The sequence below is a fragment of the Zalophus californianus genome, chromosome 13 (genome assembly GCF_009762305.2).
Source record: "Zalophus californianus isolate mZalCal1 chromosome 13, mZalCal1.pri.v2, whole genome shotgun sequence".
Lineage (NCBI taxonomy): Eukaryota > Metazoa > Chordata > Mammalia > Carnivora > Otariidae > Zalophus > Zalophus californianus.
In genome coordinates, this window is record NC_045607.1 from 80,645,826 (window position 1) to 80,670,234 (window position 24,409).

General features: G+C 41.5%; 1 long non-coding RNA gene across 1 annotated transcript; it reads right to left on the reverse strand.

Moving 5' to 3' along the window:
- Positions 1 to 385: 385 nt before the first annotated feature.
- Positions 386 to 14,507, reverse strand: LOC113934805. Its single transcript, XR_003523797.1, has 3 exons — positions 14,262 to 14,507; positions 3,296 to 3,479; positions 386 to 686 (listed from the first exon to the last, which is right to left on the reverse strand). It is a non-coding gene; the product is annotated as an uncharacterized LOC113934805 (long non-coding RNA).
- Between the last annotated feature and the right edge of the window lie 9,902 nt (positions 14,508 to 24,409).

Here is a 24,409-nt window from a genome sequence, read left to right on the forward strand (position 1 = left end):
ATCGTGGTCAATTATATTCTGTTGCCCCGCAAATACTTTTGGTTTATATTTTGAGTCAGCTGAAAATGAATTTAAAATGCCTGGTGTAAAATAAAATCTTTAAAAAATAAAATAAAATAAAAAATAATATCTTTTTTTAAAAAAAGAGGGACACCTGGGTGGCTCAGTCAGTTAAGCGTCCGCCTTCAGCCCCGGTCATGATCCCATGGTCCTGGGATCGAGTCCTGCATCAGGCTCCTTGCTCAGCGAGGAGCCTACTCCTCCCTCTGCCCGCCACTCTCCCTGATTGTGTTCTCTCTCTCTCTCACAAATAAATAAAATCTTTAAAAAAATTAAAAAGTACAAAATAAAATAGAATAAAATGCCGGGTGTAAACATTCACGCATTCCGTCGTGTGCCAAAGGACTTTCCTTGGCTGACTCAGGATTGTTGATTGATGGTCTCAATCTCCTTGGAAATCACTTGGAGACTTTTGAGAAGGATCCCCCTGCAAGGCTGAATTTCTCTGAAATGGTGAATTGCCAGCTAGTTACACAATGCATTGAAAATATCTCTTGGGGTGCAGCACAATCACTATAAATCTACACAGACCAGATCTTGAGTTTCTTGGAGGTCGATCTTTAGTCACTTATTTGTGAGGCCATGGAAAATTCACTTGTACCAAATCTGGCCATTTTTCTCTAGCTCTAGGAGATAAGCAAAAAGGTTTGTGCACACAAATATGAATACAGGTTAACTTCGAAGTAATACAAATGTAATTTTAAAAGTATAACCACATTTTCTACTTTTGAATTTTGTCTTTGCTTTGCTTGGTAAAGATGGTCTTCTTGGGCAAATCACCTCAATTTTGGGGGATCTTCTTTGCTCATCTTTAAAATTAAAAAAGTTTACCTAGATCAGTAGTTTCTTACTCAAGGTATCAAAATCTGAACACAGGTGTTGTCTCTACTCTGAAAATAATATATCTTTCCATTCATAGGCTATCATTTTTAAAAAATATTTTGATTTTTTAGTTTAATAGATTTTGTTACATTATATTGTTTATATTTAGGAAATACAAAATTATTCATGCTAACTATAGAAAATTGGAAAATAAAGAGAAGATAAAATAAAATCACCTGTAATCCTGCCACACAGATATAGTGACTATTCACATTTCACTCATTTCACTGTGTATTCATCCACTTTTCTTTCTCTGCATACTTATACCTATGTTATATTGGCCAAGCTGAAATATACTATAACCATGATATTTTATAACTTGTGTTTTTACTTAATCATGTATCTTAAACCTTTTCCTAAATCATGAATTATTTTTCTACAAGTTTTAAATGACACTCTTATATGTGAGTACATGTTATTTTTGAATATTTAGATGGTTTCCAATATTTTATTTTTTTTAACAATGCTCCTATGAACATCAGTGATGTGATTACGTTCATATCATTGTGAATTAAGAATTGTTATTTTGGGCATGCCTGGGGGGCTCATTTGGTTGAGCCTCTGACTCTTGGTTTCTGTTCAGGTCATGATCTCATGGGTTGTGAAACAGCCCTGCAAAGGGCTTCATACTCAGTGGGGAGCCTGCTTGAAAGATTCTCTCCCTCTTCCCCTCCCCCCACTCACTCTCTCATGCTCTCTCTCTCTAAAAGGAATTTTTTTTTTTAAGATTTTATTTATTTGAGGGAGAGGGAGAGCACAAGCAGGGGGAGCGGCAGGCAGAGGGAGAAGCAGGCTCCTCCCTGAACAGGGAGCCCCATGCAGGACTCGATCCCCAGGACCCCGGGATCATGACCTGAGCCAAAGGCAGATGACTGAGCCACCCAGCCACCCCAGCATTATGAATTTATAGTGATGTTTCAAATCCCAACTTATGATAATAAAGTTTTTACTAATTTCTTTAATTTTACATTTTATCTCTTTTTCTTTATTCATACTGGACAATCAAACATTTTTCATGCCCAGAAAAAAAAATGTATGAAGAGTTCTTGAAAAAGAAAACGCCCTCTTATCTCTCTAATTTTTTACTTAATCTTGCATATAATAATAACATTTAAATACATAATACAAAAGGAGATATAAGCAACTTATGATTGTAGTTCTTATATAATAAAACGAAACAACCTGACAAACTCAAAGCAAACAGGCCTACAATGCTAATAATGCTGAGTTCAACAACACTAATTTAACTTGACAGATAATAATGGCTTTCATAAAGTGGAGCCATTCCCTTCATTGTGACCATTGTACGGATTTGGGAGAAAGGGGGGCAGGTTCTTTGGAATTTGGTTCACTCATTCCCATGTGCCCTTCTTATGGTCTGATTTTTCACCCGTTAACTCTATTCAACTGACTGAAAACCACAGCAGACCAGCTTTATTCCATCATTTGGCCTCAATTACAAACTAGGTTGACCTCTGTACCCATATGTTCTTATTCAACAGTTGCAGATACATTGCTTAGTTCTAACACAGCCCCCATTGTAAGTCAGTACTCAGCTCCGAGGTTCAATCTGATGATCCTAAACATTACATACAAACCCTGGACATTATATATAATATGTGTATATATATATATATATATATATATATATATATATATATATATATGAATAAACACACATTTTCATTTTAACTTTCCCCAATGTGAAACACTGGGGAAGCAGTAGAGCTAAGATTCAAACTCAGATCTTTCTGTTCCACTAAACCGCCCAAACTAAAATAGGCCAGTGGTTTTTCAGGACTTGGGGGAAATGAAGGCACAAGTGGTTATGATGTGCTGAGAGAGGCCTGGGATCTGGATCCAGATAATTGTAGCAAGCTCTACTACAAGCCAGCCTTGTGATTTCAGCTTCCTCATCTATAATGTGAATGGGTTAGATCATGGCCCTCTATAGTTCCAAAATTCTGTGAATTTCCTATACCAAATACCCCTTTGATGAAGAGGAATGACTTATACAATATTCTCCCTTTTTGCTGTGGAGTTTCTAATTCCATGTAAACATCAACCAATGAGGTCAAAGAAGAACTGGGCAATTATTCCAAATTTGGGAAGTGTCTATTCCAAATAATTTAATACTAAAAGCATGACCATTTGATTGAAGGATATGATTAAAAAAAAAACATCTATCACACTATCTTGGAATCCTGCTAAAAGTAGAAAAGACACTTTAGAAACCACTCAGAACAACCCCTCATTTTACTGATGCAGGTTTCTGTGATTTCCCCAAGACCAAACAGCTTGTTTGTACTATAGACAGATGATTTATTACCTGGGTTATTAATATCTAACTTACCGTAATGCCCTCAAAATTATCTTCTCATATTCACCACCAAAAATATAGAGGAGGAAAGCGGTATAAAAAAGTGGTTAAGTATAGGCTGTGAAATTAAATTGCCGGGCTGCAAATTCCAACAGCAACACTTCCTGTGTAATGTTGAGACAATGACGTAACGCCTTCATACCTCAGTGTTCTCCATCTGTAAAATAAGGGTGACAATAACTGTACATACCCCCCAGTTAATCAGGAGAATTAAAATAGTAACCCATGTAAACTGTTTCGTATATTGCCTGGAACATAGGAGATAACCAATATTAGCCAGGATTTTAAAATTAAATTGTGTATGTAATACATTGGCTCAATTTGGTTGAATGTCTCTCTTGCATTTCTTTCATTCGTATTCAGGGTCAGAATTAGTCTAAACCGATCTTACAAGGATTGTCAATCTACAAATTAGACGATGACAAAAGTGCCCACTAGGAAAACAGGAGCTCTAAAATTAATTCTAAGACTAAAACAATATAGGGCAGTTTTCCTACTGCAGTACACTAAGGTCGAAGGGTTCTCTTGAAAAGCTTGCAAAAACAACTCTGATATCACATATAAGTAACATCTCATCCACTGTTCTCCAAATTTTTGTCCCCCATTAAGCAGACGATGATTTGATTTTTGCCAGTGTATGGACATGGCTTTACCATCACCATATTTAAGTGACAGTGATTAAATCCTTTAACACATTGTGTATGAATCTCAAAGGCCTTTATGACTGTTTATCTCATCTTTATGGACCTTTAAACTTAATAGCTTTGGTGGCAATAAAAAAGTGACTTCCAAAAGTCAAGCATCTCTTCAAGGCCACTGCTAGGCTGTTCGGCTGATCAAAATTATGATGTCACCCAGACACAGAACTCCATGTGTCCTTGTCTTCCACTTGTCTACCAACTGACCAACGTGTGGGGGGTGGGAGGGGTGTGGGCGGAATTTGTGTTCTCCTGTCATTAAACAAGGACATTAGTCAAACGAAGTATCAGTTCAGTTCAGGGAACACAAATGTTGCAATTTTGCTTGGGTTTAGTAGTTTGGGGATAGTACATAGGTTCATTTAAAACTCACAGTACAGTAAGTCATGTCAGAATCACCCGTTCCTCTCCTTCCCCTTCTGAAATGTTAAGGTGGCCAGTCTGAAACACAGGGCCCTGGATGATTCTAATCATAAGAACCAGCTCAGGGCCACATTCCCTGACATACCATCCCTAACCATTCATTTTTCCAACTGTCATTCTCCTTCCCTTTCCCTGCGAGTAAAATGTCCCCCCTCTCCCAACTCCTGAGACCTTCATTAATGGCCTCTCTTCTCCACTAGCCCACCCGCTGACTTGCACACAGAGACAACACACCCTCTTTCTCAGGCTCAGCTACTCATCCCCACCCCCACATACCTACCACCCACACTTACACCATGTTAATAATTATTCCTTTGGACCAAATGTAACCCTTTCACCAGGCAGTCCTTACTCTGAACTAGCAAGCCAAGGAAAAGCCAAGACACAGCCGCAGGATGCCAGACAGATACAATTTTGCTAAAAGAGGCATGAACACTTTCACTATCTATCCAAAAGACACTTAGGGGCAAAAAGAGTAAGTTAAGGTGGATTAATATGCCTAATGATTTGAGGGATGAAAAAATTTCTGAGGACACCATCACATTTCCTATAAATGCATTGTAACCCAGTTTTCTAAGAAGTACTGTAAAATAATGTTAAAACTGGAGCCAGAAAAAAAAAAAAGCTATAGAATTAATTCTGTGATTCTTTTCACTGAGTCACATTGATATGGTGAGCAAATTGACAATCTACCTAACCTTTCCAAGACCAAATTTCTCAACCTCAGGAGTGTTGGTATTTTAGAGTGGATAATTGTTCGTTGTGTAGAAAAGTTAGTGGTATCCCTGGCTTCTGCCCAGTAGATGCCAGTATCCCCCTACCTCCAGTTGAGATCATCAAAATGTCCCCAGACATTGCCAAAAATCCCCTAGGGGGCAAAATCTTCCCAGATTGAGAACCACTCTCATAGATTAGACAGAAGACTGCTTGTAGTAAAACTACAGCCTATGTAGTCCAAAAGGAAAACCCATTGCCTGGTCTTTGTAAATAAAGTTTTATTGAAACACAGTTACACTCATTTATTTACTTAACATCCATGGGTGCTTTCTCCCTAAAACAGCAGAGTCTAGGAGTGGTGACATTGTGTGATATATTGTATGACCTGCATAACCAAAAATATTTACTATCCAGTTCTTTAGAAAAAAATTTTGCCAACCTCTGCCCTAGTCTACTGGTTCCAAACATCTTTTTAGTGATGACATCTTTTTATAATGAAATCTTATATAAAACTTGTGTCAGACGGGCTCCAGATGGAACATTCAACTCGGGTAATTTGAGGAAGTGAAGCATATGCAGAATAACTTATAAAGGCAATTTCAAAGGTGTGGCAGAATATAGAGAAATCCCAAAGGGCTAAAAAAGCTGGGTGTTCTTACCACCTCTAGGCCTGAAGGGGAGAGAACGAGACGACTCTGTAGGAAGGGAACCAGAGGAATCAATGTCCCCCTCACATTTTCCCTCCCTCCAATCTCACACGTGTGTTCCCTAATGGCCAAATCCAAACCGAGGCCAGAGGACAAGATAATCCCTTGAGGGGATCCTTACAGGTCAGTCTCCCAGGTCATAGGTGGAGAGTGGACCCGGGGGACAAACAAAAGATACCCAGCATCAAGCCCTAATATCTGAAACTGATCAAAATCAAGCATCTGTGATGCTTAGTGGGGAAGGTATTAAGATCAGCACAGATTGGCCTGACTCTGACATACTCATCAAGTTGAAACAGGGATCGCAGTTTGAAAATCCTCTTCTGAATTCTCTGCTGACCTTCTCAATTCATTTGCCACCTCTCTGAAACAAAATCCCGTAGTCAGATATGTCAGTGCTGTTTTTCCCAACAAACTGCGATCCTTAAACCCACTGGCACCATTTAAACCTTTGAACCCCAGCAGGTACCAGACTCCCCCACTCCCACCCATCCCGATCCTCTGCCTTCTCTGCTCACGTCCTCAAATTGCTAAACATTGTTAGAAACATTTTCAATACGCTGATTTCTGAATCCACCTCAATGTCATCATATCGGGGCAATAATAGGAGTCTGTTTGCTCAGCTTCCCATGACTTTCAGTCCTCAACGAAAACTGAGCTCAAGGTGGCTCAGTCGTTAAGCGACTGCCTTCGGCTCAGGTCATGATCCCGGGGTCCTGGGATCGAGCCCCACATCGGGCTCCCTGCTCCGCGGGAAGCCTGCTTCTCCCTCTCCCACTCCCCCTGCTTGTGTTCTCTCTCTCGCTTTCTTTCTCTCTGTCAAATAAATAAAAAAAATCTTTAAAAAGAAAATAAAAAATGAAAACTGAGCTCAATATCTTAATCACCAAATCTGATAGCCTTTTCCTAAAACCTCATCTGCCTTAACCTCTCTGGAGCCAACAGTCTCATCCCTTGCTCTCATCCTTTCCTTCCTGACTGATTTCTTCCTTTGGCTTCCATAGCACCATATAGTCTAGGGTTTTTATCTCATACTTTGACCACCTCCTCTTTGTACCCTTTGCAGGTACTTTTTTTTTTTAATTTAAATTCAATTAACATACAGTGTGTTATTAATTTCAGAGGTAGAGTTCTGTGATTCATTAGTTGCATATAACACCCAGTGTTTATTACATCTCGTGCCCTCCTTACTGCCCATCACCCAGCTACCCCATCCCCACACCCCACTCCCCTCCAGCGACCCTCAGTTTATTTCCTAGAGTTAAGAGTCTCTTATGGTTTGGGCGCCTGGTTGGCTCAGTTGGTTAAGTAACTGCCTTCGGCTCAGGTCGTGATCCTGGAGTCCCAGGATCGAGTCCCACATCGGGCTCCCTGCTCAGCAGGGAGTCTGCTTCTCCCTCTGACCCTCTTCCCTGTCATGCTCTCTATCTCTCATTCTCTCTCTCTCAAATAAATAAATAAAATCTTTAAAAAAAAAAAAGAGTCTCATGGTTCATCTCCCTCTCTGATTTCATCTTATTTTATTTTTCCTTCCCTTCCCTGTGATCCTCTGTTTTGTTTCTTAAATTGCATATATGAGTGTAAATGATATGATAATTTTGTTTCTGATTGAGAAAACACTCTCTAGTTCTATCTACATCGTTGCAAATGGTAAGATTTCACTTTTTGATGGATGAGTACTATTCCATTGTATATATACACCACATCTTCTTTATCCATTCATCTGTTGTTGGACACCTGGGCTCCTTCCATAGTTTGGCTATCGTGAACGTTGCTGCTATAAACATTGGAGTGTGGGCACCCCTTTGGATCACTTTATTTGTATCTTTTGGGTAAATACCTAGTAGTGTAATTGCTGGGTCATAGGGTAGCTCTACTGTTAACTTTTTAAGGAAGCTCCATACCGTCTTCCAGAATGGCTATACCAGCCCCTTTACAGGTACTTCTGATTGAAGGAAAGAATTTTCTCCAAAGGACCTAATAATAAATCATGACCCCAACAGTACAATGAAAGCAAATAAAATGAGTAGTTTCAGAAGGCTATGTCTTGTAGAACACCAGTAACGTTTCTTGGAGAATTAAAAATCTTGTAAATAAGTAGTTTTCCATACAACTAGTAAATAACAAGATATCATTTCCCTCCAAACCTTCCTCCAACCTTCCTCCATTACTCATTTCTCTTAATGTTCCCATTTACTCAGATTTGAAACCTCAGACTGAGGAGAGAATGGAATTTTAGGCCTGGAAGAGAAGGTCATCTACTTCGATTTCAGCATTCTACGGATGAAAATTAACTTCCCATTGCCTTTGCCTTGGTAAGGATTCTAAGGAAATATTGCAGCCCCTCCTTTTATTAGCCATTCCTACTTGGCCTGCAAAATCTTATTATAGTGTTAACGCTCTCCTCTGTGAAGGGCTACCAGTTCTCTACAGGCTTTAGTCTGTGTGATAGTTAATTTTGCATCAGTTTAACTGGGCCACGGGCACCCAGACATCTGGTCAAACATAAACAGGGGTGTGTTGGATGGTGTTTCTGGTTTTTAATGTGTTGAATCAATAGATTACATAAAGCAGTTGCCTTCCCTAATATGGGTGGGCCTCATCCAATCAGTTAAAAGTCTAAATAGAACAAAAAAAATGCTGAATAAGAGAGAATTCTTTCCACCTGGCTACCTTGAAGCTGGGACATGGGTTGTTTTTTTTTTTTTTTCTGCCACTTGCATACTCAAATGGAAACATTGGCCCTTTCTGAGACTTGAGCCTGGCCAGCCTTCAGACTGAAACTACACCATCAGCTCCCTGGGGTCCCCAGCTTGCCAACTGCAGAGCTTGGGACTTATCAGCCTCCATAATCATGTGAGCCAATTCCTTATAATAAATCATATCATCAGCTATATATATGTATGTATGTGTGTGTATATATATGATTTATATATAGGCAGTATAAACTGCTTGAATTTGAATATTGACTCTGGCATTGACAAGTTTTGAGAACTTGGGCAATGTATTCGATTTCTGTTCTTTAGCTTTCTCATATGTAAAACGGGAGAAACATCTGCTTCACATGATTGTGAAGATTATGTGAGTTAATACATATAAAATGCTTAGACTAGGGCCTGGCACAAAGGGCATGCTGAAAAAATACTAGCTGTTTCTCCTCCTCCTCCTCATTATTATTATTCCTCCCTCGCTCCCTCCTATCTCTCCATCCTTCCTTCCTTCCCTCTCTCCCTCCCATGCTCCCCACTCAAACGGCAGTGACAGAGCGGGACCTCCTTGTAGGGCAGGAGAGGGAAAGGGAAAAAAGAGTTATACCAAAACTCCTTTTAATAGGCACACAGGGAGAAAAAACTGGGAACCCTTATACCTCAATAACTTTAGTTTCATCATAGTTGGAATTCATGATTAACCCTTGCAATCCTTGAACACCTAGCTACTTTAATTCCCACAGCTGGTTCATGAACTTCCTTTGTACATGTTTTGTGCTTTGCTGAAATTATTTCCCCCATCAGCTCATCTTACCTGCCCATCTGGTGAACTCCTCCCTGTCAAGCCTACTGATCAGGAAGTCTTCCCTACAGCAGCCCCTACTCTCACCCCTGCAGAGCGCACCTCCACGCCCTCCAAACTACCACTCTGCCCTGCACATTTCTAGTATGGTGCTTGTCACAGGGAATGGTGATACTTAATTTTTGTACCATATCTGCTGACTCCACTACTCAGTGCACTGAGGCCAAAACCCCACTTTGCATACCTACCTAGCACAGAATAGACATCCCATAAGTTCTTGTTGACTGAATAAGTCAATGGATGAATAAAATGGGAAAAAATTCCACTTTGCCCTTATTGAGTTGGAACTCCCAATAGTACACCCTGTTGGATATTTTAAACTTGGTTTTGAAAATATTGGACTAAGACTCAAAACTATTAGTCAGGATTCTCCACAGAAACAGAACCATTAAGATAGTCTAGAAAACATAAACTAAACTATACTAACGGAAAGCAGATCAGTGGTTGCCTGATAGAGAGAACTTTTTGGGGTGATAGAAATGTTCTGTATATTGATCATGGTAGTGGTTTCACAGAATATATATTTGTCAAAACTCGTTGAAGTGTACCTTTTTTAATTTATTATATTTTAAAATTCCCTACGATGTACTTTTTATCTCTGTGACTTATTTTGTAACTGGAAGTTTATACCTTTTAAATAGATAGAGTTTATTATATGTAAAACATATCCCAATAAAGTTGATTTAAATTTATTGAAACCTAAAAATCAAAACAAAACAAAAAGCCTAGGCATTTTAGCACCAGAGGCTGGCATCAACGACTATGCTAACTCCTGGAGTTTTTTATTTAGAATACACCCTAGGGCACTAATCTTCAGAACATTTACAAATTTGTTTGACAAAGAACTTCGAACGTCTCTTTAATAAAAATAACTCAACCCCAGAAAGCATAATCTCTATGATAGTCACTAAAAACATTTCAATGTCATATTTCATGAACTGATCAAAATATTTTAAGTAATATAAATACATAAATTTTTGCAGAATACATGAATTTTTATTTTTAATCCAACCGTGGTAGCCAACCTCAAAGATGACCACCAATGATTCCGTCTCCTGGAATCCATACCCTTGTATGGTCCTTTCCCACATTTTACCAGGATTGGTCAGTGTGACTAATAGAATATGCAGAAGTAATGGTCCTAAAATTAGATTGTAAAAAGACTGAATATCCCATCTTGGGTGCTCTTTCTCCCACTCCCTCCCTCCCTCTCAGATCGCTAGCTCTGGGAGAAGCCAGTGGCCATGTCATGACATGAGTTGGCTTGCCTTTGGAGAAGCCCACATGGCAGGAACTGAAATCTCAAGCTATAAGGCAGCAAGGAACCGTGAGGCCTTCCAATAGCCACATGAGTGAGCTTGGAAGGTCATCCGGCCCCAGTCAATCTGTCACATGCGATGGCAGCCCCAATCAACAGCTGACTACAACCTCATGGAAGATTGTTGTGTACTTAATTGTGTCTTCTCAAAAATTCATATTTTGAAATCCTGATTCCCATTACCTCAAAGTGTGACTGTATTTGGAGAGGGCCTTCAAAGAGGCCCTTAAATTAAAATGAGGCCATTAGGGTGGGACCTAATCTAATCTCAGTGGTATCCTCCTAAGAGGAGGTGATTTGCACTCAAAAAGAAACAGCAAGGTCGGTATGCACAGAGGGGTGGCCATGTGAAGTAGTATGGAGATGGTGGCCATCCGCAAGCCAAGGAGAAAGGCCTCAGAGAAAACCAACCCTGCCAGCACCTTGATCTTAGACTTTTAGCCCCCAGAACTGCGAGAAAATAAGCTTCTATTATTTGAGCTACTCAGTCAGTGGTAGTTTGTTATGGCAGCTTTCACAAATAAGTACAGAGACGCCAGAAACACCCAGTTAAGCTGCTCCTGGACTCTGACCCACAAAAACTGTGAGATAATAAATGATTGCTTTAAGCTGCTAAATTTGGGGGTAATTTGTTATTCAGCAATAGATAAGTAATACATCACCTAATTACTTGAATTCCTTGTGATATGGTGACAAGTGATTTGCCTTTCTAAATCTGTGTTGTGATTAAATGCCATGTTGTTTTTGGCATATGTTACAAATAATTCTTTTGTTGCCTGAACTGTCCAGAAACTATTCATTTGTGGAACCTGTTTCCATCCACATTATTTAATTTTAAAGGGAAGAAAATAGTATATAAACAATGATTAACTATACGTATTTTAGAAACAATCTATTTTACAAAATTTTCCCTCAATACTTTTGCCTCTTTTCTTTTTTTATCAAGCTATCATCAACATATAACATTGTGAACGTTTAAGGTGTACATGTATTGATTTACATACAATCAATACATACACTCATGTATTGCCATATGATTGCCACCATCGCTAACCATAGCTAACACCCTATCATGTCACATAATTATCATTTCCTTTTTGTGATGAGAACATTTAAGATCTAGTCTCCTAACAACTTACAAATACATAATACAGTTTGGTTCACTATAATCACAATGCTGTGTATTACATCCCCCACAATTTATCTTCCAAGTGCAAGTTTGTACCCTTTGACCAACATCTCCCCAATTCCCCTGTCCTCAGCTCCTGGCAACCACCATGCTACTCTCTGTTTCTACGAGTCTTGCTTTTTTAGATTCCACATATAATTGATAACATATTTGTCTTCCCCATCTGACTTACCTTTTCAGATATTTAACACAGCCTGTATAAACTCATCTTATTTTCCTCTTGAAAGGAAGTTAGTTCTCAGAAATAAAGGAAATCTCTCTATCCCCTTGTATCACTACTCATCCTACATAACTTACTAGAGGTTCTTTAAACTGTTTTTCAGTTCTGATGATGAATATTAAGGCAATACATCTATCCCCTGATTCATTTACTACCTATTCACTAGAGTATTCATTTACTTATTTATGTATTTTTTAAGTAGGCTCCACACGGGGCTTGAACTCATGATCCTGAGATCAAGACCTGAGCTGAGATCAAGAGTTGGATGCCCAACTGACTGAGCCACCCAGGTGCTCCACTCGAGTGTCTATTTAATGCCCAGTGTGTGTCAGGCACTATTTAGGCATTGAGGATACAGGAGGAAGCAAAACAGATGAAAAAGCCCTGTTCACAGAGCTTGTGGAAGGAGACAGAATAAACAAGAAAAATAAGTAAAATATATAATACTTCACTGGCTATATGATAAACAGGAAAATCACACCATCAGTGCTAGAAACATTTTAAGCCATCACTAGCTCACTTTAAACAGTGGGTAAAAATGTGAGGATGTTGGGCTGGTGAGTAAAGGAGTTTCTTTTTTTTTTTTTTTAAAGATTTATTTATTTATTTTGAGGGAGTGAGAATGAGAGAGAGAGAGAGAGCACATGAGGGGGGGAGGGTCAGAGGGAGAAGCAGGCTCCTCGCTGAGCAGGGAGCCTGATGCGGGACTCGATCCTGGGACTCCAGGATCATGACCTGAGCCGAAGGCAGTCGCTTAACCGACTGAGCCACCCAGGCGCCCAGTAAAGGAGTTTCTTATAAACAATTCCTTACTGATAATTTTTAGTAAATCTTGTAAACTTTCAGGGGTGTCGTGGTATATTCTTGTTTTAGTGTGGCTCATTTTTAAGCTAATTTTCATGGTTTGTCTCAATATGCAGTTCCTTTTTGTAGTTATGTTGAGGATTACAATGAGAGTTTATCAGCAGAAGAATTGTAGATATTGCAATGCCTTCATGTGTGAAAATTGGCATTAAATTAAAAGCATATTGGGCATTAATATTTTCTCCTTCATAATGAGATTATAATTACAGGAAACACTATTGCCAAGTGATGATGGCCCTTCCTCCCATTATATTCTGGGAAGATAGCTTTAAAATGAAGCATGACATGGCCATGGTCAGAGGAGATGTTTTATACTTAGCTTCAGAACATAGAAATATCTCTGACCTAGGGGCGCCTGGGTGGCTCAGTCAGTTAAGCTGCTGACTCTTCATTTCAGCTCAGGTCATGATCTCAGGGTCCTGGGATCGAGGCCTGTGTCAGGCTCCATGCTCAGTGGGGAGTCTACTTGAGGATTCACTCTCTCCCTCTGCCCTCCCCCCCCCCCCCGCCCCGCTCCTGTGCAATCTCTCTAAAATAAATAAATAAACCTTTAAAAAAAATTTCAGATCTAACTTATCCATGAAAAATGCTGCACATGTGTGTATGTGTGTATAAGAGAAAGAGAGAGCCAGAGAAAGAGACAGAATATTCTGGACATTATACACAACATGGTTATAGACAGAGAAAAGAGAACAGGAAAACAAGCAATAAAAAAATCCTTGGTGTGTGGTCAGGCATGAAGTTGTAGCTTGGGCCTTCAGTGACCATAGACATAAGTTAACAAGCCAATAAAGTGGGTGTCCATTTTAGATGTTCAGAGGCCAAAGCACTTAAAACAAAGTGATTTACATGGCCAAGTTCCCCAGAGTCAGGATCATACCCTTATTCCCCAAGGTGCCTTAAACATTGAGCAGAGCCATCTGTACAGTAGAAGAAATGATCTCCACAAAGTTATCAAGACCACCTCCCTACACAGTACTATAAATGCCATTGAATAAAAGAAAGTGAAAATGATCAGTAGTGGGTGGCAATCTTCTTTCCTCCCACCACCTCCCAAAACGACAAGCCTTAGACTAAACAGTAGATGCTCTTTATTTTTGTTATGAGTCAGGTTTGGCAATTTCTCTGTAATCAGAAATATTCATTGGTGAGAAAGTAAATTTCTATCTAAAGATATGAATGTTTTCACAAAAAACAACGTTCACATCAGGGAACATTAGTCACAAAACATACCAACAAAGTGCTGTCAGCATAGTTTCTGGAATGGTGGTGGGCCTGCAGGTAGGAATTCACTAACAGGAAAATCACAGCAAATCATTATCAGATATAATTCTGGGTTCAGTCTAAGTCCATCGCTTATTGGCTGAGTGACCTTGAGTTGAGTGACTTGACTTGCTCAATCCTCAGTTTCTTCATGTGTAATAATGTCACAGAGGAGGAAAATAATGTTCCCTCTGCTTTCTGAGTTCTAGCTCAGACCCCTGTAGGAAAAGACAGATGAATAGGAGAAAAACAAACAGAAGTTTATTCACATGTGTGCCTCATGATGCATGAGAGATCCCCAGGGGAAAACGAGTCACTCTCTGGAGACATTCAGAACTGGGACTTCAATACCATCTTCAGCTCGAGACAAAAGAAAGAAAGGTGTGCAGAGGCCAGTTACAGGCAAGTTATTAGGAAATGCACGAGAAACACGGATAAAACTATTAGGCAGATTTCAGCCTGGTGCCTTCCCAGTTGATAAGACTCTGTGACTGAGTCATCCTTCTCTTCCAGATACCCAGAGGAAAACACTCTTGTAAACCGAGAGTTTCTTTATAAGTGTAAATTTCTTTTACAAAAGGGTAACTTCTACTTCAGAGCTTCTCCCGTCCCTGCTGCTTCTCAAATAATCAGCTCAAAATAAAACTTATGCCCAGAGGCAGAGTTTGGGGTGGCTTATTCAGCTACCCTTCAAAAGTGCCTGCATCCTGGGGTTGCCAAGAGGATTAAGAGGGCTAATACAAATAATGAATTCACAGAGCACAGCTGGAACATGGAAAGCACCCAATAAAAGTTAGCCGTTACTATTTCTGAGCAATGGTTTTCAACGTGTGGTCCCCGGACCAGCAGCGGTAACATCACCTGGGAACTTGTCAGAAATAGAAAATGTCCCAGACCCCTGAATCAGAAATGCTGGGGCAGGATCCAACACTCTGCTTTAAGAAGTCCTGCGGGTGATTCTGATGCGCACTGAAGTTCGAGAACTATGCTTGTAGAATATAGAGTAAGACAAAACATATATTCTGCTAGAATTTATTACTAAGAATTTCTGGGTTTTTGTGAATATTTAAATGCAGGAGAGTGTTTGATTTCATTTTTTTTTTCCTAAATGACAGGAAGAAGAATTCCAGCAGTGTCTTGGAACAGTAAGATTTCTGTAGGATAGCTCTTTCCATCTTATTTTTGATTTTGCTAGATAGAATACGTCACACCACACAACCGTGTTCCAGGAGATCTATTATTAAAGTGTCTATTTTGTAAAGCTGAAGCTACAATGAAAAAGCTCATTTAAAAGAGGGAGAGCCTATGGTGTTGGTGGTCATCAAGAGATTGTACATTGGAACACAGGCCAACTGTCATTAGTCTTATTTCCATAAACGATATTGTACGATTCTAAGATTGGAGCATAGACAGGCATGCGCTGAGTCAGTTTCAGAGCCAGGTGCTGGGTGTAAAACAGGATTCTGAAGTCTATAGGTCCTATTGCTTGAATAGAGTCAGGAAGGTGTAGACACGGTTAAAGGTAAAATCGCTATTTAGAACTAAGTGTACCAAAGTGTAGATTTTTGTCACTGCCATAGAGATTTCCTTAAGTGCACATTTAGTCATGTCACTGTACAGCTTAAAAGACTTAAATGACTCGGGCGCCTGGGTGGCTCAGTTGGTTAAGCGACTGCCTTCGGCTCAGGTCATGATCCCAGGGTCCTGGGATCAAGTCCCACTTCGGGCTCCCTGCTCAGTGGGGAGCCTGCTTCTCCCTCTGACCCTCTCCCCTCTCATGCTGTTTCTCTCTCTCTCAAATAAATAAATAAAATCTTTAAAAAAAAAAAAAAAAAGACTTAAATGACTCCCTTAAACCTGGCTTGTGAGAGCCTTTGTAATCTGGCATCTGGCCGACCTGAGGCATGAACTCCAATCCTGTAGTGAACACCTCCTCCATGGAGCCTTCCCTGGCAGCCCGCCCTCCATCAGTAGGAAGTCAGCCCCTCCTAACTCGGAGCTTCCCAAGCATGGTCTGCAAACCTCTGGAAGTCATTTTTACATCACATTTAATAATTGTTTGAATGTCTGGATCTCCACAAGACTTTTACTTCACTTTTACTGACACCAAGAAGCACATTTTCATTTTTGTTTTTCCAGCTTTTGGCATAAAGCCCAGCACCAAAGAGACACTTAGTAAATTAAGACTTCCCATGGATCTAAAATGCGAGATCTGTGTGTGAGCCAAGGATCAGCCCAGGAAAACCCAGCGATCAGCCCAGGAAAACCCAGCAATCACCCGAAGCTTCTCTCCCCCTGTGGAAGGACCCGAATCTTTGAATTTCGAGAAAAAGCTCTGCCACTTCCAAGATTCAAGTATCATCCTCCTCTAGAAGATGTGATCTCCAAAGACAGAACATCTTATTTGTCACTGCTGTCTTCTGACAGACACAAAAATGCATTTCATGACGATAGTCTGACTCCAGGGCTGCCCAGGTGACTCAGTCTATTAAGCATCCGACTCTAGGTTTAGGCTCAGATCAAGATCTCAGGGTCTTGGGCTCCAGCCCCGCATTGGGTTCCATGCTGAGCACGGAGCCTGCTTAAGATTCTCTCTCTCTCCCTCTCCCTCTGCCCCTTCCCCTCTTCTAAAAAGAAAAAAAATAAAATAAAAAAGATATTCTGACCCCAAAGCTACTAACTTTGTTAGTTCATATTAGATTGAAACTCCAATTTTTTTAAATGATTTTCTTTTTTTTAAAGATTTTATTTATTTATTTATTTGAGAGAGAGAGAGCATGAGAGGGGGGAGGGTCAGAGGGAGAAGCAGACTCCCCACTGAGCGGGGAGCCCGATGTGGGACTCAATCTCTGGACTCCAGGATCATGACCTGAGCTGAAGGCAGTCGCTTAACCAAATGAGCCACCCAGGCACCCCTGAAACTCCAATTTTTATCCCAGGCTCTAAATCATGAGCTTTCTAGCTTCAAGATTTAAGTCAAAGCTGCAAAATCAACTGGTCTAGCAATTATAAAACAGCTGACCCCACATATCTCAGCCGATGGAGTGATCCTCCTGGCTCCAGAATCATGGTAATTATTTTCTTTTACCCAACCCGCTCCCCCCATCTGACTTCGCTCGGAGCCCTGCTACTATTTCACAAGTTCTCAGATGGGCATTTTAGAAGACTTTCGCTTCTCAGCTTGGCTTTGCTCTGGGCCCCTGCTATTTTACTCTTGCTAAATCATATAGCCGGAAGCATTCGGTCCGGGGTGGCTGGAACACCCAGCCAGTGGCAAATCGAGCCAGTTCCTTCCTTGGAGCACTCAATGCTTAGGAGTCCCAACACCTTGAATTAATTACGAATTGTTTGAGAATATCTTATTTGTTTGATGGCTCACGATCGTCTTGTGTCTACAGCCATGTCTCTTATGCCAAAAGATACATTTCCAGTGTTCAGGTGAATGGGAATAGTGGATAGATATGTATGGAATGACAATAACACCCCTCACCCTTTCCTACCCCCATTAAATACCCAGCTCCTCACTGTCGGCCTTGAAAAACCTATTGGCAGTTCCCTGTTGCTGATTCTGAGAGGTCTGAGGCTCCTACTTTATTTTTCTTTTTTTTTTTTAAGCATTTATTTATTTGAGAGAGAGAGTCAGAGAGAAGGCACGAGGTGGGGGTGGCAGACGCGAAGCGGGAGAGCTAGGTTCTTGTCTCACAGAAGGCAGATGCCCAACCAATTGAGCCATCCAGGCGCCCCTGAGGCTCCTCCTTTCTTGGAAACTTCTGTGATGCTCTTTAGCAATGACCAATGGAAGCTGCAGTTCTTCATCCTTGGAGGGCTCTGTAAGGACTAATTCAGGTAAAATAAATAAAGCAACTGGTTGGCATACAATACACACATTGGAAATAACCAATAAATGATAGTTATTATTGTTTTGGATTTTGGAGGCTTTATTAATTTCCTGGGGCTGCCATAACAAGTATCCCTAATTTGGGATAAACAAATCCCTAAATTGGCTTAAAATAACAGATATTTGGGGTGCCTGGGTGGCTCAGATGGTTAAGTATCTGCCTTCAGCTCAGGTCATGATCTCCGGGTCCTGGGATCCAGCCAAGCCTTGGGCTCCCTGCTCAGCGGGGAACCTCCCCACCCTCCCACCCACCCCCTGCTAGTGCTCACTTGAGCACTCTCTCTCTCTCTCCCTGTCTCTCTCAAATGAATAAATAAAATCTTTAAAAAGTAATAACATTTATCACCTCACAGTGCTGGAGGCTAAAAGTCCAGTATCAAGGTGTTGGCAGGATCATGCTTCTGAGTAAGGGACAGGTGGGGCTAGGTAGGGAGAGATAGATAGGGGGCTCTGTGATCAGGCTCACAGAAATCCCAAAAATGTGAAGATGTGGGGAAACCAGAGATAAAGGAACAAATCGGAGCACCCTACCCTAGGCGTGTGGGGTGGAGGACCACCCTGCCCTAGCCGTGTGGGGTGGGTGTCTTTATGACATCACCCGTAGCCAACGAAGAATAATCAGACCCTGAAAAGGAAGTAAGCCACTGAAGGTGTTATCCAATAGAGATGTTAAAAGGATTTAAGTTCCCTGGTTAGCTTTTTATAAAAGACCAACCCTAAAGGCCCTCCTTGGCAACCCTGTCAGGACCCCTCTCACTCTTGAGAGCTTTTTCTGTATCTTCACTTGATAAACTTCTATCGCTTTACTCACTCTCCTTTGTCTGCAAGATTCATTCTTTGACTCTGAGACAAGAACTTAGCTCTTCTACTTCACTTTCTCTGATGGCTCTAGGGAAGGATCTTTCCTTGTTTCTTCTAGCTCCTAGTGGTTGCTGACAATCCTTGGTTCCTTGGCTTCTAGATGAACCATTCCAGCCACATGATTGCCTTCTAGGTGTCTTCACATAGCCCTCCCTCTGTGCATATTTGTCTCTGTGTACAAATGTCCCTTTTTTATAAGGACTCCAGCCATACTGGATTAGGACCAATGACCTTATTTTAGCTTTATTCCCTCTATAAAAACTATATGAGAACTTCAACACACCTTTTGGGGAGGACACCATTCAATCAAGAACAGAAGAGAAGGGTAGTGGAACATGTCAACACAAAATACAACTACAAGAGTTGAGGACATGCCACTCCACACGAGGCCACTTTGATAGACTGATTATTTTGAGCTGCCTGCCCCTGAAAAACATCAAATGCAGGAAGAGGTTTTCTTCTGAACTCCCCCTCATCTGCCTAAACACGGGTCCTCTGAAAGGAAATCAATTGTCATAAATCCCCTTCCTGAGAGGTTTATTAACCAGGGAAGAAGGACTCTTGTCACAGGACAGGAGACTAGAAGTTGACGTAACATCCAGACAAGCTTTGTCACAAACTGCCACACACCCCCATCTATCCTTCCTAAGGACCTATTCATCTTTCCTAAAATCCTTTACTCTCATCTTTCCTAAAATCCTTTACTCTCTTCCAAAGAAGCCTGATCCTGTCTCCCTTTTCCCTATTAAGATGCTATTTAAGCTTGAATTCTAAGCCACCTCGGAGCGTTTCTCATTTTTCCGGGGTCTCTCCCACGTAAACATGAGGTATACATGTTAATAAACTTCCTTTGGCTTTCCTCTTGCCTTCTGTCTTTTATTACAGAGGTCTTAGCTAGAACTCACAGGGTAGAGGGAAACTTACTTTTTTCTCCCCTGCAAAGGCATCGTAACCTGCCCATTGTGGTAAAAATATAGAATGGTATTTTGCTTTTCTAATAACTGACACAATTTTGTTTCATTGGTCTCCCTTTTCTTATTGGGGAGCGGGATTCCCTAACTATATTTCATTCTAGTATTAGAATTCTTAATTCCCCTTTGGTTGTTAAACCAGTCCAACACGTTACCACCTCGGGCTCTGTGTGTCCCCCATGTGCTTCTGCTTGGGCTGGGGAGAAGGTGGTAAACCAGCTCTCCTGGAGAGAGAAAATCAAAAGGCCCCAGTCTGTAGCATTTGCTGGTGTCCACTGTGTACTGAATGTTATCTTGAATACTCCCACTATGGCTGACTCAAGCTACCCATGAACGACGGGCAAAATTCCTGAACATTTAAACTTCATCTCATGAACAGATATGAATAGTTTCCAGTATTCACTGAAGCATGGTCTCCTTTCTCACGACTGCCTTCTCCCTTTCTTCTCTCCCCATTTTCCAACCTGTGACTGCCCCCCGAAACTTCAGACAATAGGTGGGAGGGGGCAACACTGACATTTGAGAAGTTACAAGCTACTGACAGCAATTCTGACATCCCTTTTGGAAGCTATGGCTTCTCCACCACCAGCATGGCTGGGCCATCAGTCCCCTTGCATGGCAGGTGTCCACACAGGTGGGTCATCAGTCCCCTTGCATGACGGGTGGATGTGCATGTGCTGGATCATTGGAGAAATCTGAGGGGCCTTTTACTGCACTGTCTCTGATTTGGAAAATCCAGCTTTAACTTGGCCCCCTTACACCCATTCCCCCAGATCTTTCCTTGGGAGATTCAATTTACAGACTTTCTTTTTTTTAAGATTTATTTAGTTATTTTAGAGAGAGAGAGAAAGATAGGGAGAGAGAACACAAGTGGGGGAAGGGCAGAAGGAGAAGGGGACAAGCAGACTCCCCACTGAGCAGGGAGCCTGATGTGGGACTCGATCCCAGGACACCAAGATCATGACCTGAGCCAAATGCTCAACGGACTGAGCCATCCAGGCGCCCCTAATCTACAGACTTCCTAATACTGAGATCCACATACCCACTGGTCAGCTTTTTTGGAGATATCTGCAAGAAAACTTTCACCCTATCTACCTTCTTTGGCACTCACCTGATGGAGGAAAATCCTATTATCTTTGCAAATAAAATGGGAAACACAGGTGTCCTCTGGCATTCCTTCTCCTACTTAGGCCATGCCTCTCCTGCCCCTTTCTCCTTGCCAAAATAGTGTCCCTCACTCTGCTGGTCCATTATAAGCAACTTTATACAGGAGATTTTTGTCAGCACCTAAGCAAGCAGAGAGGAGGAAACATGGCTCTGGAATCCTCAAGTGCACAGGACAAGGAGAGGAACAAGTCCAAGTCCCTCTCTATCATGCAAAGAAAGTAGGGAGGAATAGTTTCTACATTATGAATTCTGCTCTCCCCCAAAAGACCCATCTTCCTCTCTCCCAGAACCCTTCAGTGTGGTTCATTGATGAAGACTGTGAAACTCATTTGGCCTTCGAGACAATAGGAAGGCCAGGATTCATCTCATGGCCTAAAACCAGGCCCTTGGCTTTGGAGAGTTCATTAAGGCTATTATCAGAGCTCTGTGTCCACCGTATTTGCTACACTTCTCAGCAACCTTTGGGAGGTAGACGAAGATGTTACTAATAATAGATAACAGAGAACAATCAACACCTCACAATGCTCCGTTACATTATTCTTCTAGTATCAAAGGGGAAAAAAAAAAGAAACAAACTTGTTTTTCATCAAAACTGACCACAATCGAATTTGTCTTCCAAGTTGGAAGAACAGAGAGAGGAAATAATTTATGTCCCTGGGAAAATAAATCTCTCTGTGGTCCCCTTTCAATTGCAGAAGCTGATGGACGAGGAGACGGAGATGGCGACAAATGGTCAGTCACCTGGGTTTGGAAAAAATGACGATCCCCAGAGCAGAGACCGAAGATAGGAGTCTACTTCCACTTCTGAGGGGGAGTCTATAGATGTCAAACAGTGCACAAAGAGATAATAAGAAAGCAACACAGCTGAGGCTGAGGATTATTTTGTTTTGTTCTGTTTCCATTTTCCATTTCAGATGTTTGCTCTGCCAGGATATAAAGCCCATCTGTGCTCTCCAACCTGTTACCCATAAATGCCCCATGAGTGTTTTTCTCATGTCATTCCAAGAAAGGGGGATGAGCATGGCATTTGGTTCAGCATGGGGTAGAGAAAAGGGACCTTGCACGGAAATGGGAGGCTGGGAACACGGAGTGGGTTCGCAACGCAGCCTGAAGGAGGAGCTAGCTCTGCACTGACATTCATCCCTGGGAAAGCGCAGAAATCCCAGAGAAGACAGAAAACAGAGGGTCTGTACTGACATCCAGGTTTCACTATCTGTACTGTTGTGATCATCATTAATGCCCATGAAGGGAGCCAAACAGAACCCACCCAACACGGATCCCAGTAACATCAAAGGCTTCTCTATCTGGATATCATCACCAGCGTGCTTTCTCTCTGCCCCTAATAAGTACTCACTTGTCTTTATCCTCAGTGCCTCGTGGGGAAAGCTTGGAAAAGGTGGCTGTTTATGCAGTTGCTGCACAAGGCGACTACCCGTCTTCAATCTTAATCTGCTGGAGGGTGACCAGCAGATGTCCTCAAGGTGGCCCTTCCCTTTCCAGAAACTGAAATGTGTCACAGAGCACGGGGATGCCACAGAGTTGAGTCCATCTGAGCCGATGTACACCACTGTGAGGTAGGCGGGCCCTGTGCCCCGCTGACCCCCTTGGCAAGGACACCTTGCCTGCCCCACGTGAAGGGCACCATGTCATCCTTTCTTCTCTGTGCAGGAAGAAAATTCAGTGGCCAGAACTCTGGCCCATCAGAGCCTTTCTCCAAAGAGGCAGCATGCGAAAGTCTTTCCTAATAGACTTGTCTGATTAAGAATCCCACATCTTGTCATCTGAGAAGGCTCCCACATGGCAGTTTGGTGATCCTGTCGCCAAGGCTCTGTAACAGGAGCAGCTAAGCCGACTGTGTTGCAGTTTGTGAAATTCGAGACCACAAATATTTACCAGGGTGGCTGGTGGCTGGTGGCCGGTGCATCTTCCGCACTCACAAAAATGAAGTAGGAACATGATCTTTTCATGCTGTCTCCCACACAGCTGTCTCACACACTGCTTTCCAGAGACTCTAGTGGTTTTTCCTTTTTTCTTTTTTTCCCCCAAATATTTCAACTGTCATTTTCTCTAGTTAGTAACGTATTTTCTTCAAGGTGGAAGGAAAGCCCTTAACGTTTGAATTCCACAAATGAGACCTACTAACATACAACTCTCAGCTACTTGAAGCTGCCCCAAAACAACTTTGTTAAATGCATATTATCCCGAGTTTCCCTGAGGAGACAGTGTAAACAATTTCTTATGAGGTGGACTTTGGTGTAGATTTCTGCTCTGTGCTTCTGACTAACTTTCTTCCTAGAAAATCTCTGCTGTTTGTCAGAAGTTGTGATACTCGGTACTTTCAATAAAGCAGTCATTTCTTATTAGGACCGGTCACTGTGTGAACTGAACAAGTAACCCGGCTTCTGTGGCTCAGTTTTCTCTTTCACAAAATCAGATTGTTGTATGATCTGCTATGGAGCCAGCTCCACCATGAATCACCACGGCATACAAACGAGGATAATTGAGCACGCCACACCTCCAACACCAATCCTCGGTATAATTGGCACATCATGAAGGCAAAGTGATGGGAAAATGAAGGGAAGGAACGGGATGAGAAAGAGGGGAGGAAGGGAAGGTAATAGGATTCGTCAGACATGAGGAAGCACTGGGCTCCCATTGCATTTGTCATTCCTATTTTCCTCTGGTGAGGAAATTGCTCCCAAAATAGGTACCCCCAATTTTGGGTGGTATACTGATAGGCTGAGGATACATGAACAGTCTTTATACTTATTAGCAATAGGTTTCTTTTGCCCACCTTTTCTAACCCCAATATCTCATATAGAAAATGTACTCAGTAACAGCCCTGATAAATATTTGTAGAGCAAATATTTAAAGCTAATGTGGAAACCATTTGATAAAAGGTTGATAAGGAAATGGAGATCAGGTGATGAATACTTGAATTCAAGAATCAGTATCATTAAAGTGGAACATCAGATATGATGTTGCTCATGGAGTGATGCAATGTGACCTAGACAACATCATATTCTTGCAAAAATCTGGACCTCGACTGGATTAAGGCTTTAGAGCTTACTTCCGGTTGATAAAGCAAATGGCAGCTGGAGGAACAAGTTAAACACCAGCTCTGGGAAATAGACAAATCCAGAATGTAGGACATTCTACAGGCTCAACTCACCAGTATTTTCCACAAGTCAATGACAAGGAGAAAAAGAGAGAGAGACACA